The following is a 17,856-nucleotide window of genomic DNA, read 5'->3' as shown; positions in this document are numbered from 1 at the left end:
CCACATACACATATATATGTGCATCTATCTATCTATCTATCTATCTATCTATCTATCTATCTATCTATCTATCTATCTATCTATCTATCTATCTATCTATCTATCTATCTATCTATCTATCTATCTATCTATCTGTCTGTCTGTCTGTCTGTCTGTCTGTCTGTCTGTCTGTCTGTCTGTCTGTCTATCAATCAATCTATCTATCTAGACGCGTTTAGTTTCCAGTATCCGGGACCCTGCCTAAGTGTCTTACCTAAGTCTAGCGTACATGTCACAAGTTTGTGATCCGTGTAGCTGACTATGTGGATGTCCACAATTCCACATAGTCAGCTACACGGATCACAAACTTGTGACATGTACGCTAGACTTAGGTAAGACACTTAGGCAGGGTCCCGGATACTGGAAACTAAACGCGTCTTTCCCATCGAGACAGGTTTTCAGAGACCGGATTAGCACACTAGTAAAGAGGGCTTTGACGGAGCCATCATCAACAACAAATGGTGGTTTGCCCTCAAGAGAGCAGTAAAAGCAGAAGCGATTAGGTACAGCAAAGCACTAGCCATAGATAGAAATAGAGTAGAGGGTGAGCTAGTTAAGAAGCTAGAAGAGGCAATTAGAAGCGGCATCGCATCCGACGTTTTGGCGGCGAGGTTGGCCCTCGACCAACACTTCAACGCCAAACACGAAGGATGTGCTGTCAGAGCTAGGATGCGTGCTCTAAGGAACGAAGGTGTTGGAACCGCGAGAGAGGCCCGGGTGGCAGAGGCGCAACAGGGCAACAAAGCCACCATTCGTTCCCTGGTAGATGAACAGGGGTGCGAATTGCTCGAGCCAAGTAAAATGTGTGAGGCCTTTCAGAAGCATTTTGCCCGACTGTTCGGAACGAGTGGAGGGCAAGAACGTAGGGTGGACTTCAGTGCCTACCTACATAGCCTACCACGACTCTCGACAAGAAAGGCAGGGTGCTGCGAAGGTGCCATCACGGCGGCGGAAGTGCAGGAAGCGATGGCAGAATGCTCGGGGGACAAATCACCGGGTTTGGATGGTCTACCCTACGAGCTTTACAATTGTATGCCAGACTTGTTTGGAGATCTCTTGGCGGCGGTATACTGCAACTGGCAGCAAAACGGGAGCATTCCTGGTTTTGTGAGCCGAGGAGCCGTAACACTGCTGAAGAAAGATCTAAACAAGGGAAATGTAATAGATAACTTTAGGCCCATCACTCTGCTTAATGCAGACTTGAAAATTTTGGCCAAGGTGCTAGCCAAGAGGTTGGCGCTTGTCATCGAGAAACTGGTCGACAGGGCGCAATCATGCGCCGTGCCAGGCCGGACCATCCATGACAACCTCCACCTGATGCGCTACATCATAGACAGGGTAGTTAACGAACCTGGCATGGGTGGGGCGCTGATCACTTTGGATCAATCGAAAGCTTTCGATAGGGTGGACCATCGATACTTGGAGGCGGTCCTCGGAGCGGCTGGCTTCGGTCCCGTCTTCCGCAGCTGGATAGCCGCTTTGTACAGAGGCATCCGTTCGGTAATTCGCGTGAATGGACATCTATCGAGACCCTTCGACATCGCACGTTCGGTCCGTCAGGGATGCCCCCTCTCGTCGCTTCTATACGTAGTGACTCTCGAGCCATTATTGCGGAAGCTGGCAACCTTGAGAGGCATCCCGCGAGAACTGGGATGCGGGACGAGCGTGTCTGCATACGCGGACGACGTCACCGTCATAGTGTCTAGCCACGAGCACATCGAGCAGGTCGGCGAGACACTGAAAAACTACGAAGCGGTGACAGGAGCGAAAATCAACCGGGAAAAGTCAGTGGGCTTGCGACTAGGCACCTGGAGAAGCAAGCCCATGCCGTCCACCAGCGCCTCCGTCGTGGGACGCTGGACCGACGGCCCGGTTGAGTTGCTCGGGGTCTGGTTTGGTCCGGACCTCCAAGTGGAGAAGAACTGGAATGAGATAACGAGTAGGGTGGTCACTCTCGCCCGGCAATGGGCCGAGAGGAAACTGTCCCTAAAAGGTCGGGCGGAGGTGGCCAACACGTACATCGCGTCCGTCATCTACTACCGCCTGACCGTCGTACCTTGTCCCGACCCTACCATCACCAAACTACAACGCATTCTCTTTCGCTTCTTGTGGAAAGGATGTGTCCCGATGGTCAGGCGATCCATTTGCTGTCAACACCCGTTAAAAGGAGGGCTGGGCATGCCGTGGTTGATGATGCGCAGACACGCGCTGAGACTGCGACATCTCTGGCTCTATGTAGACGACGGTGAACAGGTGTGGTCGCCGTTTGTGAGGCACGCTTTCCCGCAGCTCGTCTCCATGACCGAACTGCAGTCGTGGATCAAAAAGAGGCCGAAGAAGGGCGAATGGCACCGCGAGTGTCGCGTTGCTCTCAAGCAACTCTGCCGTCCTGGGTCGACCTTGAGTGACTTCAACACAACCAAAGCATTCTATAGGGGTTTAGTGGAGGGGAGGTACGACGACGAGCTCGGGGCGAACCTGGACGTCGACGATGAGTACCTGACCCGCCTGTTCAGGACGACTTTCGGGCCAGGGCCCATGGACAACTTCCAGAGATCCCTGACCTGGCAGTGCTACCGAGAAGCGCTACCCGTTCGGGATAAGCTCTACAGACACGGCTCGAGAAACACGGGGCCGACCTGCCCGAGATGCGGTCAGAGCGACGAAACCGTTCTGCACGCACTCGTGCAGTGTCCAACAATTCCGACCTGTGGGCTTGTGTCGAACAACTGCTGTCACGTGTGGGACGAGTCGGTTTATCAGCTGAGTCTATCGTAATATTGTCACGCCTCCCTCCTTCAAACGGGAAGGAAGAGCTATTTTCATCATCCTTGTGGCTATGGCGAAAGAATGTATCTGGTGGACGCGTCTGAAAGGATTGGAGACAAACACTTTCCTCTCTGGTCAATCTCTCATCAACTTCTTCAAGTACCACTTGAAAAGAAAGTGAGAGTAGAGAGGCAAGTTTTGTCTAGCGAATGTTTTAAAAAAAGATGGGTGAATGTAGCAAGAATGGCACGTATGAATGACGAAGCCACCTTGAGCATGATCCTATGAACCCAGAAATTGAAAACAGAGAGTTGCTTATTTGCAAAAAAAAAAAAAAAGAAATATAACATGTGACTCCATTGACCGAGGTTACCGTGGTCTTTTCCGTAGGCTTTTCTTTCCAAGGGTAAACCTCACCTGTCCTCCCCTTTACACTTCATATTGACATTTCTGTGATAACGATCCCTATTGATCAATTTTTTTTTTTTTTCCTCTCCCCCTTTTTTTTAACCCCCCTTTTTTTGTCCTCTTTCTCTCCTTTTACGATCCCTTTTGATCGAAACTCCCCCTTCCTTTTTTTTTTTTAAACCTTCAAAAGAAAAGCTCTACTTTGTAATTTGTTCTATCTGTGTGCAGCCCTGTGTGGCTAATAAAGAAACATATCTATCTATCTATCTATCTATCTATCTATCTATCTATCTGTCTGTCTGTCTGTCTATCAATCAATCAATCAATCAATCAATCAATCAATCAATCAATCAATCTATCTATCTATCTATCTATCTATCTATCTATCTATCTATCTACATTGCAATGAGGCATGGTGTTGGCCATCTTGTAGAAAAGACCGATTTGGGATAAATGTTGACAAAACCAGAAACCATTTTAGTTGAATAATTTGATAAAACTCGGATAGTATCACGGTGGAAAGATTGCACAAGGTATGTAACAGAGAGCCCACGTTTTAATGTGTCATAGAAAGAATGAAAGGGGTCAGGCGGGATATAATATTAGATAAAAGATATAAAGGATCCTAATTATTTTTGAACAATGTAAGTTTCTAAGATATTGTTGATAACCCGGAATGGATAAGGTTTAGAGTGGACGATTTAGTGTGAAATCTCCCACGCTGTCGGTAGATCAGTATTGAGGGAGAACTGGGTGTTCTGATGATAGTAACTGGTTGATAGAGTTTCTGCGCCGGTCATTGTAATGCATACCTCAATTATAATCACATGCAGACATTTAAGCAGAGGCATGGGGATTACTTTCAAATCATGTGGTCATGTGTTCATTCTCACTGCGCCACACAATGGGCAAGTTTCTTCTACTTTAGCCCCGAAACGACCAAATCCCACTGAGTAAATGTAGAGTAGCCCGTGGTGTACATCCATATGCGTTTGTGCGTGTTTATGTGTAAATATGTGTATGTTTATGCGCTTGTGTTGTTTTTGTCCTCCACCAGCATTGGCAATCAGTGATGGTTTGTTTGCTTCTCTGTAATTTAACGGCTCAACAAATGAGTGAAAAAAATTTCTAGACTGGTGCAAAAGAAATATGTATTGCGTTCAATTTGTTCAATTAATTCTTACAAGGCGTTCACCCAGCTTCGTTGCCTTCTAATTACTGGAACAAGCAAATTTATGTATGTATGCATATATGTATATGATTAATCTCCTAAAAACAAATCGAAGAAAAAGCACAACTAAAAAAATGCGTGGACACGGTGCATGCAAAGTATTAGCAGACGCTCAGGGAAGGAAAGAAAGGTAGTTTTACGTTTCGAGCAAATATCTTTTCCAGAAACAGGAGGCAGGGGAAAGTCCAAAAGAAAAGGAAGACGGAGGAAAAGAATCACCAACGATCCACATGTAGTTACATTTTGAAAATGTACATATATATTATATATATATATATATATATATATATATACATACAAACATACATACATACATACATCCATCCATACATACATACATACATACATGCATAAATACATACATACATACATACATATATATATATATATATATATATATATATATATATATATATATATATATATATATATATATATATATATATAATATATATATATATATATATATACATACATATATATATATACTTTGATACTTTGGTACTTTGATAGGTTTAGGCCCAGGCCATGTCTAACTTAATAGCACCACCTGGTGAAGTCTTTCAAGTCAGTATTTGGGCACTATGGCCCACTCAAGTAGAGATTTATTGTTTACAGAGACATATCCGGGTGTAGGGGGTTTATCCAGAATATCTTGAAGGAATCTGTCCAAAGACTTCTTGAACCCTATAGGGTATGTTTCTATTTTAATTTGTTTTGGTGTAATGTTAAAGAGAGCGGGGCCAATTGAGGTGAAATAATTGTGCCGTATTGTTGTTATGAGATGAGAGTGCATGTACCTTGAAGGTGACGCCTTCATCATTTGGGCAATGCTTATGGAATATTTTCCACATCATGCAGATGATGTAGCGCTCACGGCGACGTTGGAGAGAATAAAGTTTTAGCTTTTCTAGTCGACCCCAATAGTCGAGGCCTGTCATGCCATCTATCTTTTTTTTTTGTATATATATATATATATATATATATAATATATATATATATATATATATATATATATATATATATATATATACACATATAGATAGATAGATAGATACATAGATAGATAGATAGATAGATAGATAGATAGATAGATAGATAGATAGATAGATAGATAGATAGATAGATAGATATAAATCATTGTATCCACATGTGTGCGAGCGTGTGCTAAGTATTCAGTCAAAAGGTGTTAGTCTATGAAATTTACTTGATTGCATGAAAAGTTCTCCTTTAATCACAACTCGGAATTCGTTCGACTTAAATGGTACACAAAAACATACTAAGCATCTCTAGAAAAACTATTTTAAATGGAAGCATTTTCTACCAAACTAAATCAATAATCTAACCGGGGATGTATAATAATGTATATAATCACTCCATCAATTTATTATTGGTGTTTACTTTATTTCAACAGCATGTGTTAAAAGGAATGTCAAGTGATATTAGATTTAATTTGTTGTTCAAAATTGTTAGTAAGTTATACCAAGAAATCTTTCTTGCTATATTCCGAAACCGTAGTAGGTTGGTGAGTTTATGAACGATTAAAATAAAATCTAAGCTAGCAATCGAAGTATATGGAAGTTGGATCGATCTAAGTGCCCGATAGCAGAGCCGTAAACATATTCTAAGAAAGAAATAAAGAAAACTGGGAAATTTCGTTCAAAACCAGTATTTCGAAAAATGGCAAACCAGACATGTTCTTGTTCATCTCTCATTACATCTTCGCGGTCATGCCAATTCTTTTCCTGTGACCTTAAATTTCCCTCCCGTACAGTTGCTTCGCCCAATTCCAGTTTTAATGAAAAGTGGTGGAATATAGTTGACCGGCATATTTATCTTTCCAGAGATAAGGGGGAAATAAGCATGACAATAATAGTTTTCGACAGAAGTAACTCTCGTCTCTTTGTGTGTGTATGCGTGTATGTCTGTGTGTGTGTGTGTGTGTGTGTGTGTGTGTGTGTGTGTGTGAGTGAGTGTGTGTGTGGTTGTTAAAACTGCTGTTAATGTTGTCGCTACAGTAGTAAAATGTTTTATGGATTGGAGGCGGGACAGCTAGGAAGTATTATAAGGTTTTTGGGTGTAATGCAATGAAATACAGTGCAGTTTACTATTACCTTATTGCAGTTGTCGGTGTTGTTGTTTTTGTTTTTGTCAGCGATGGTGGTGGTGGTGATGATGGTATTCGTAGATGTAGTAGTAATAATGTAGTGGTAGTTTTTAGCCTAAACTTAACCTTGACCAAGCATTTCTATGATCAAAAGTTATTCCAGTTGTGGCCTTTTCTTCTGTTTTGTGATGCACAGAACTATGAATATTTAATGTACTTATTTATTCAAGACAGTTAGGTCTTGATATGGCAAAAATCAATGCTGATGCTGCTATTAGAACGTGTAACAAGGCAGAGAGTCTGTCTCTGGTCTGTGCAATACATTGATGTAAAGATATTGCGGTTTTGAAGCTTGGTCAAGTATAATGACGTTTAATGTATGTATGTATGTATGTATGTATGTATGTATGTATGTATGTATGTATGTATGTATGTATGTATGTATTTATAAATGAATGTATGTATGTATTTATGAATGTATGTATGTATACGTGTGTATATATTAGAGCAATAAATGACTAAGGAAGACGATGGATAAGTGAACTTCATTAGCTTACAGCTGTCATTGCTATAAGATGCAGTGGTCTCATAGTTGAGTGCCTCGATAACATCGTATAGCTTCATCAGAGCCTCGAATATGAAGGGGAAAAAAGCATCACATTTGTACAATGTGTAGGGAAAGTATTCCCAGTTAGAAAGTCATTAGTGGTGTATATAAAAAAGTGCATATTCAAAGGTATGTGATGTTATTCAGGCACGCAAATATGAGTCCACTGTATATTATGGTAGAAATTGTTGTAAACTAATGAAATTCACAACATAACCATCGTTTTCATTTGTTATCATATATATATATGTGGAAACACTCCGTCGGTTACGACGATGAGGGTTCCGGTTGATCCGAATCAACGGAACAGCCTGCTCGTGAAATTAACGTATAAGTGGCTGAGCACTCCACAGACACGTGCACCCTTAACGTAGTTCTCGGGGATATTCAGCGTGACACAGAGAGTGACAAGGCCGGCCCCTTGAAATACAGGTACAACAGAAACAGGAAGTAAGAGTGAGAGAAAGTTGTGGCGAAAGAGTACAGCAGGGATCACCACCATCCCCTGCCCGAGCCTCGTGGAGCTTTTAGGTGTTTTCGCTCAATAAACACTCACAACGCCCGGTCTGGGAATCGAAACCGCGATCCTATGACCGCGAGTCCGCTGCCCTAACCACTGGGCCATTGCGCCTCCACTCATATATATATATGAGCACGCACGACACCATATGTGAGTAAAATCAAGTTGGAGAAAATTGCATTCGAATACATAAGGCAGAGTAAATATATAATGTTTTATTGAAACTGAAAATTTCACAAATTTTAACACAGTGTTTCTCGTAGCTGATTGAAAAGTTAATGAGCAGTTTGCATGTCCAGTATCCAAGATACAGGTGCAGCTTCATACTGGTTATCGTTGGAGCTACAAACTATATATCGCTCTGCCTGATCATATATATATTTATATATATTATGAAATTCGATAGTGCTTATATTAACAGAGCTGCTTTTTATTCAATAGGTAATTATTTACATATAGTGTGGAATTATAGGAAAATACATTTAACTAAATTGTGGCAAAGCTACAATGAACCCGAAACCATACTGTTGTGATGTGAACTTCTAAAGTACAGCAGTTTCTGTACCTTTATAAACTAATTTAGCCCACATGGATATATACATATACAGACATACACATTCGCAGTCACTCACATTCATACGCATGCACATGCGTATACATACATACCTACTTGCATACATAAAAGTATACACACATACACACATACACAGCGTACACATATACAAGGTTAAGTCAAAAGATTACATTTTGGGATTTCCACTGATGACATTTGACTGTTTGTTTCTCCATATTAAATCGGTAATTTGGCACAATTTGTTTAATCTTTACTGAATTGTTTATTCTGAACTTTTTATTCTTTATTTTCTCATATAAAATACAAGCATTAATTATTTATTCTTTATTTATACAGCTTTGATAATGAGTGGTGTAAAAGTTGCTATTAGAGTCATCTTATGCTCACCATTGTAAAGAGACCCTTTCGGGAAACTCCTCATGAGCCCACAATAATCAGGTGCAACGACATGTGAGCAAAGTGAAACAACTGCTGGCAACGAGTTTCCCGTTTTGGGCGTCGAAATGTCACTGCGAATGAAAATGTATCTATTTTAGTAATCCTAAGAAGACAAATCAGTAGTTTCGTTCCAGCCTGTCTTCAAACCTATTGTCACAGAAGGGCAATTTTAACAGATCATATTGTTTGTTACAATTTCGATGAGCTGCCGCAATTTTCGCTCAACGACTGGAGCGAGTTCACAATGCTTTGCAAGCCCACTACCTGGCATCGGTCACTTGAAGACGCGCGCTCCAACAGCATGACGATGGTCAAACGCATATTGCAAATGTGATCAAGTACAGGCTTGAGTAACTTCAGGGGCAGGAAGTGCTGCTTCACCCTGTCAACTTTCTAGACATCACACCATCAAATTACTACGTTTTCTGAGGCATGGCTTATTTCCTGCAGTGACGGATGTTTCAACAATCTGGATGAGGTAGAAAGTGGGCGCAGGGAGATCTTTTGCCTTCTTACTAGCCAAGTGGTATAAGTATGAAATAGAGTTCCTGGCATAGCGATAGCAAGAGACAACAGAATATACTGAAATATTTTGATTAATAAACAAACGCTTTACATATGTAATTTGACTGGATTATTAATTAAAACAAGAAAAACGAAAAAAAGAAAACAACTTTTAATTCAATCTGGTATATACTATGAATTTATATACATATTTGAGTGTAAATATGACTGTGTATGTTTGCGCGCGCATGTGTGTGTGTGTGTGCGTGTGCTTATCTATCTATCTATCTATCTATCTATCTATCTATCTATCTATCTATCTATCTATCTATCTATCTATCTATCTATCTATCTATCTATCTATCTCTCTCTCTATATCTCTCTATCTATCTATCTATCTATCTATCTATCTATCTATCTATCTCTCTCTCTCTCTCTCTCTCTCTCTATATATATATATATATATATATATATATATAATATATATATATATATATATATATATATCATAGCGTTCTCTAACGTACGATTGTAAAGAATGTTTTCAGGGAAACTTAGCCGTTATTTCCTGCTGGTGGTTAAATCACGTTAAGTATATTTCTTTGTCCAGTTAGACGTGTGAGAATAGTTATATGGAAGTGTTGGTTAGAGTCAGGTTAGGGCTGACGGTAGAGGTGGTTAAAATTCATTCACTTAACAGAAGTGATGTTAGCGTGTGGGTATGGGTGTTAGAGAGAGAGAGAGAGGGGGAGGGGAATGGAGAGAGAAAGAGAGTGAACGAGAGCGAGAGAGAGAGACAAGGACAGACAGAGAAGAGAGGGAATTATAAATAGAGAAGAATAAACAATTTGATGCTGAGTTAAAACGTTAGTGGTGGTTAGAGGCGGTGTATGATGGTGGCGATTATGATGGTGGTTAGAGGCGGTGTATGATGGTGGCGATAGTGCGAATTGATTATACTTAGAGTAATTGTGGTGGTCTTTGAAGATGACTGTAGTGGCAGTGGTGGTACAAGAGTTGATGGTGGTGGTGGCGATGGAGGTGGTGGTGGTAGTGGAGTTTGTGGTGGTGAGGTGGTGTTGGTGGCCTTGATAGTGGGGGCTCGAGATATGTCGGTGATATTAATGTTGTACAGTTGTCATCACGGCCATTAGACACTAAATGCCCCGCCTCCATCGGAGATTTATTTCATCCTGATAAATCTCAACTGACATTCACCTTTGTGACCCTTCAATAAGACTCATATATACAAACACGTAAACCGATCCTACAACACACTTTCTCACAAATACACTTTTTCCTTTGTATCCTCATAATTCTTATTACCCTGAACCTCCCCATATTTCTTATCCCATATCTTCCATATCTTTTCTAACCTTGTCTTTTGACCATTTTACCAGCAAGGTTTTTGCTATGACCTTCTTATATTCTTCAATACAAAGTGCAAAACACTAATTTTTTTTTCCAAAATAGAATTCTGTTCCAGTATATTGGATTTTTTTCACTTCAAAAGGTTCAGTAGATGGAATATTATTGAACTGGTAGATTTTCATGATGCTAAGCACCATCACTATTGTTCTCAAACGAATCAATCATTATGAGATCCACTTCATTACGTCGTTGCTTCTTCTCCTAAAAATAATAACCAGTCTACTGCGCAATCTTGAGAAAGAAAACAATCCATCAGATAATATAGTCTTCACTGTATCGACCAGACTATCGGATGTTATTATTCACCGGTAGTCACGATGTGCTACGAATGATGTTACACTACTGGCTAGGCAGACAGGCAGGACAGGGGATGCAACATTCGCATCTAAACGCGACGCCTATCCATTGCAGAGTTACCTATTTACAACTGAGTCAGACTAGAGCAATGTGAAACGAAATGTTTTGCTCAAAATCACAATGCAACATCGTTCTGCGACTCTAAACCATAATATTACATGCACGAAAGCAACAACCTAGGCCACGTGGATTCACAATGTAATTTTCAAGACCAAAAAGGGTGGTATGGTCACCGCTGAAATGTTTTGTTTTATCAGTGTTGTTGCAGCTGTGGTTTACACCCAAGTCCGCTCTGACTGAGAAGACTTATGATCACACATTCTATCCAAGGTATGGCTACCAGGTATTGATTAAATACTGAATCTATGGCCATATTTACTGGTGTGTCTTTCTGTTTTAAGTTTAGCCGGTGATATTTTAGGGAGATTTGGCTACTGTTTGCAGTGAACATAATAAACACGTAGAGGGCCTCCCTTATTAGGTGGGCTCAATCGAGAAAAAGGCCAGATGGTTGCTACACAACAACAACATCAGAACATAAGGTTTTATTGCTTTATATGGTGTAACATTTTCTGTAACAGTTCGCTTCCTTTTCATTACGATACAATAAAATGAACAGAATCAATATTTCAAACCTAATTTAGCGCACACACACACACACACACACACACACACACACACACACACACACACAATATTGAAGAACAGAACACGTGTGACTGAGATGTGACACAAAGTGACTGAAATGTAATTAGACACAAAAACATTAAGTCACACAAACCCATGAAGAAAATCTCGACATGAAAATATGATCTCCAAAAAGTATCAACTAAATCTACATCAAATTTCACGGTACGTTCTTGAAAAGAAAATTGAAATTAAATATTATAATCTTTAATGCAACACTACGGCCGAATCTAAATAGGATGGTTTATGAGGAACGCTCTTTGATCTTAGATCCCCTTTAGAGCAGATCAACGAGCTAAACAATGGCTGAATTGTTATTTCTACAATAAGTCTTAAATTTTTGAGGCGAATGGTGATAGTCCATCCATTACATTGACCCCAGTGCTTGAATAGTACATATTTTATTGACCCGGAAATGATGAAAAGCAAAGTCGACCTCGGCGTAATTTGAACTCAGAACGTAAAGTCTGACAAAATACCGCTAAGCATTTTGTCGTCCGGCTTCCGAACGATTCTGCCTGTTCCCCGCCTTAAGCAATGACTGGATGATAAGGTCTTACATAGAGAGGCAAATACACACACACACACACACACAGGCACACACACACACACACCAACACACACACTGACAGAGGCACACACACACACGCACACACATATGCACGCACACACGCAAGCACGTACACACGGAAACACACGTAATATACACATCGCTATACAACTTCAAATAGATTCACGAAACAGATTAGCATCAATGTTTATTAGCAACAATAACGCACACACCAGGTGTATACATTCATCAACTACATACTGCGGATTAATGGAGAGAACGTGCACACATTTATCAACTCTGCTTCCTGGTTCAGAGTAGAGGCTATGCAGCGACGTCAGGTTGTAAGTGGGTTGTAAATAAGCGAGATGGAAATGCATGCGCATTCCTTCAAACGAGACTTTGTACATTAGAAATATTAACCATCGTTTCAGTGTCTCATATACCCATGCCTATGCACCTGCGCTCGCACACGTTGATAAATACAGACGTACATATACGCACACATGCGGACACAATAACACTAATAGAAAGTTATATATATATATATATATATCTCTTATTATAATCTCTTATTATAATCTTATTATAAAAGGCAGATTTTATCTGCCTCCCTTTGGGAGTTATACAAATCTACAATATAGGATTTCTTCAATTACAATTTACCTACCATTTTTGAAAGTACAATGCATCGCGTCATGCCAGGTCCAGTTTTTAAAATTTAAACTCCAATTAAGCAAAATTTACAGAAAACTCACATTCTGGTGTGTGTGTCAAATGCTTTTCTTAGTCTGGTTTACACCACACGCAAACGCACACACACAGTGGGCAACGAATAACATGAAAGTAAATAGCGACAGATTTGAGGAAGACTAAAGTGAAAGTATTCTGTCTATGACGCTGATAGATACATGAGTAAAATGTATAGGAAGCTAAGAGCTAAGAGTGAGTGAAAATGTTCTTGGAAGAGAGTAATTAGTAATAAAGTAAACATACACTCATACATACATACATACATACATACATACATACATACATACATACATACATACATACATACATACATACACACACACACATACACACACACATACATACACACACACATACATACATACACACATACATACATACATAAACATACATACATACATATACATACATACATACACACACACACATACACACACACAGTATTGAAGCTTGAGAACAATCAGATACATTTGCAACACATCTGTTGAAAATATTATTGTTCACACACATACATATACATATATACATACAGACAGACAGACAGATAGACACACACACACACACACACACACACACACCACACACATGGTCCAGCATGGCCACAACCTCAAGGCTGAAACATATAAAAGAATAACAGAATATAAATGTGTGCAAAGTACAAGAAATATTAATGCAGTATATGGGGATTGGACAATAAGCGTAAGGCAGTGTCAATGGTGGTTCCAGAAATCCCGAGCCATAAACTACAGCCTAGAAGACGAGCCTCATCGTGAAAGATCTGTAGAACTCGACAAGGACATCCTGAAAACCCTGGTGGAACAAAATATCATCGTAACTGTTGAGGAACTAGCAGAGAAGCTTGGATTTGGTCATTCAACCATTCATTGACACCTGTGTGCTATCGGAAAAGTCAGCAAATTGGGTCAATGGGTTCCTCACGAACTTTCCGAGTCAATTGCATGCAAAGAGTGAATGTATGCTTTTCTTTGCTGTCATATCTCACCACTACTGCGCTATGTATATCTATATATATAAAACTGTAGTTGTGTGAGTGTCTGTCCCCTTCGATTTAGATTCCTAACTACTCCCACATTTTGCGGTACAGTTTAACCAAATTCGGGTAGCTTATAGTCGTGATTCATATCGAGCCCGTCTGAATATTAGCGCGCGTCTACGATGAGTCTACGATTTTAAAAATAATTTAACATCATTTTTTATTCCATTTTAATGCATAATTTTTCGTGTGTCGATGGCGGCGGAGTTGGCGCCCACGCTCACACCTGCACCTGTGAGGAAGGGAGTGTAAGGAAATCAACGTCGTAATGCGTTGTCAAGGAGACCAGTGTTCTTTTAGAACAACGACTTCATGGCTTCAAGACACCAAAACAGAAATGGCTAAGAAAGCGTCTACATGAGTCTACGATTTAAAAAAAATTTACCATCGTTTTTTTTTCCATTTTAATGCATTTTTTCGCTATTATATAAGGGAAGTAACTCTCTAAAAATGTCTAAAATTTTACCATCATATTTTTTTCCATTTTTTAATTTTTTTTTGCTATTTTTTGGCTATAACTCTCTAAAAATGCTTATATAGTTATTTCCCTTACAAACCCGAGCAACGCCGGGCGATACTGCTAGTATATATATATAATATATAGTTACACCAAACATAAAAACACAAAGAGAAAACACAACAACACGAGGACGTGGAACAAGTATAGTGTTATTGGACGCTCAGGAAAGGAGGAAAGAGGGAGGGTTTAACGTTTCGAGTAGAGCTCTTCATCAGAAGCATAGGAAAAAGAAAGATCCAAAGAAAGGATGATGGAGGAAAAAAAATCGCCAACAGTACACACGCGCTCACATTTTGAACACACACATATATATATATATATATATATATATATATATATATGTGGTGTGTGTGTGTGTGTGGTGTGTGTGTGTGTGTGTGTGTGTGTGTAGGCGCAATGGCCTAGTGGTTAGGGCAGCGGACTCGCGGTCGTAGGATCGCGGTTTCGATTCCCAGACCGGGCGTTGTGAGTGTTTATTGAGCGAAAACACCTAAAGCTCCACGAGGTCACGGTGATCACGGTGATATATATATATATATATATTATATATATATATATATATATATATATATATATTATATATAAACCAGCTTAGAGAAGAAGAAGAAGAAACGAAACCAAACGAATCGAATCGAATATATATATATAATATATATATACAGACAGATAGATAGATAGATAGATAGATAGATAGTGTATGTACCTGAGTATATGAGGGTGTATGTAATGTGTATGCATGTGCGTGTGTGTGTGCAAGAATATGTTTGCATGTGAGCATGCATATAGTCAGTGATCTACTAAATGCACGATATATTTCCCAACGAGTAGCGACTCAATATTCGAACCAATTTTAATGAAGACCTCGTTTCTGTGAATATTTCATTTATGGGTGCGTGTATTTGTGTATGTGAGTACGTGTATTTGTGTATGTGAGTACGTGTGTATGCGTGTTCGTTTGTAGAGAGAAAAAGCTTCACACAATACTACCTGTAGCTAGGTAAAACAACTGGTCTCGTATGAGAAGAAAGGAAGATACCAAGAATCATGAGGGGAGTCATATTGCCGATAACAATAGCACACGCAGGTTAGGTTCATTTCCATTTTATTTTTCTTATTACTCTATTGATTAAATATCAAACCTCATAAGTAAACGATCATTTGTTTAACAAATGAAAGCACGTGTCGGAGCAAGTAGGGAGTCACGGGTCACTGAAAAGGTTGCGAGCAGCAATGAAAGAACTTTGTAGGACAATCCGAACAATCAATTGATTGTTTAACCAAGCGTGAAACAGGATCGATTAGTTATTTGGTTAGGTATTTAACCAGTTGACTAATAATAAATAAGTGGAGTTGAACCTGTGCTTGTGTTACTGTTACTGGCATCATGATCCTCCAAAAACACGCTATCACTCTCTCTCTCTCTCTCTCTCTCTCTCTCTCTCTCTCTCTCCACACACACACATATATATATATGTGTGTGTGTGTGTGTAATTTTATATTCCAAGGATATACATGTAGGAAGTTTGTAAGCTTTGAGCAGTTCGTGGTAGGCATAAAAAAAAACAACATTCAGGAACACTATTAATCTTTTCTACTAAGGCACAAGGCCCGAAATTTTCGATGGCGAGGCAGTCAATTATATTGACTCCAGTACGCAACTATTACTTAATTTATCGAACCACATGGTTCTGGGTTCAATCCCACTGCGTGGTACCTTGGGCAAGTGTCTTCTACTATAATGCCTCGGGCCGACCAAAGGATTGTGAGTGGATTTGGTAGACAGAAACTGAAAGAAGCCCGTCGTATATATGTATATATATGTGCGTGTGTATACGTTTGTGTGTCTGTGTTTGTCCCCCTCCCAACATCACTTGATAACTGATGCTGGTGTGTTTACGTCCCCACAACTTAGCAGGTCGGCAAAAGAGACCGATAGAATAAGTACAAGGCTTCCAAAGAATAAGCCCTGGGGTCGATTTGCTTGACCAAAGGCGGTGCTCCAGCATGACCGCAATCAAATGGCTGAAATATGTAAAAGAAAGAATCTCGAAAAGATAAAGTCGACATCAGCGGAATCTGAACTCAGGATGCAAAGACAGACGAAATACCGGCAAGCATTTCGCCCGACATGCTAACGTTGCTACCAAGTCTACCGCCTTTCAGGAGCAGTAGTAATTTATTTGCAAAGTCGGTAGGCTTTTTCCATATTTAAGTTCAGTAAGCTAAAAAAAGGTCTTTAACCGCTCACCGTTAGGAATCTGAGTATTTAGCAATTGGGTCACTTGATCTTGGGAAAGTTGAAGTCTCCCATCAGAAGTATATTAACACGTCCATCTAGTTTTGTTATTACATAACTTACCATTGTAAGACATTCTTTAAATTTACCATCATAATTTGAGGCATCAGGAGGGCGATACAGTGTGCATATTACGACATGAAGTTGCACTAAATGAACTATGAGAGTGTCACAGACAGAGTTTAGGTGTAATAACAGGGTTGTTGCTATGACATCTTCACGGATATACAATGCAACTCCACCGTGACTTCTTCCCCGTCTGTCTACACGGAACAGAGCTTATATTGGTATGTGTATCTCTGCGTCATTTATATCTGCAGAGAGATCCCTCAGGTATGCAATATCTTGATTGCTGTTGCTTTGTAGGAAGCCTCTAATATTTATTAAAAGAATTTCTGTGATCGCTGGCTTTGCTGCAATGGTATCCATCCCGGGTCTGTTGTTTGTGTTGCTTTTGTATGTGAATGTACGTGGCTTAGTTGGGTTTGCAACCGTGCCAGCTGCAGCACCATCATTTTTTGCTACACCTATATATTTAGTTGTGGAGGCACACGACCTAGTGGTTAGAGCAGCGGACTTGCGGTCGAGGGATCCCGGATTCGAATCTCAGACCGGTCGATGTTTATGAGCGAAACATCTAAGCGCAACGCGGCTCTGGCAGAAGGTAATGGCGAACTTCTGCTGACTCTTTCACCACAACTTCCTCACTCTTTCCTTCTGTATCTTGCAGCTCCCTGCGGCGGACCGGCATTCCGTCCAGGTGGGGAATCTATACGCCAAGGAAACCGGGAAACCGGCCTTATGAGCCAAGCGTGGCTCGAGAAAGAACAAACAACAACAACAATATATTTAGTTACCACGTCCAACAGGCGTATTTATTTATCCAGTCGACAAGCGTATGTGTACTTTTAAGATGGCATACATATATAGATACACACACAAGTATGTACGCGCGCACACACACAGATATATATATATATATACATGTATGCACACACATACACACACACA

This window comes from Octopus sinensis, linkage group LG6 (genome assembly GCF_006345805.1).
Source record: "Octopus sinensis linkage group LG6, ASM634580v1, whole genome shotgun sequence".
Lineage (NCBI taxonomy): Eukaryota > Metazoa > Mollusca > Cephalopoda > Octopoda > Octopodidae > Octopus > Octopus sinensis.
The sequence above is the reverse complement of the archived record's forward strand: the minus strand, read 5'-3'. Positions refer to the sequence as shown.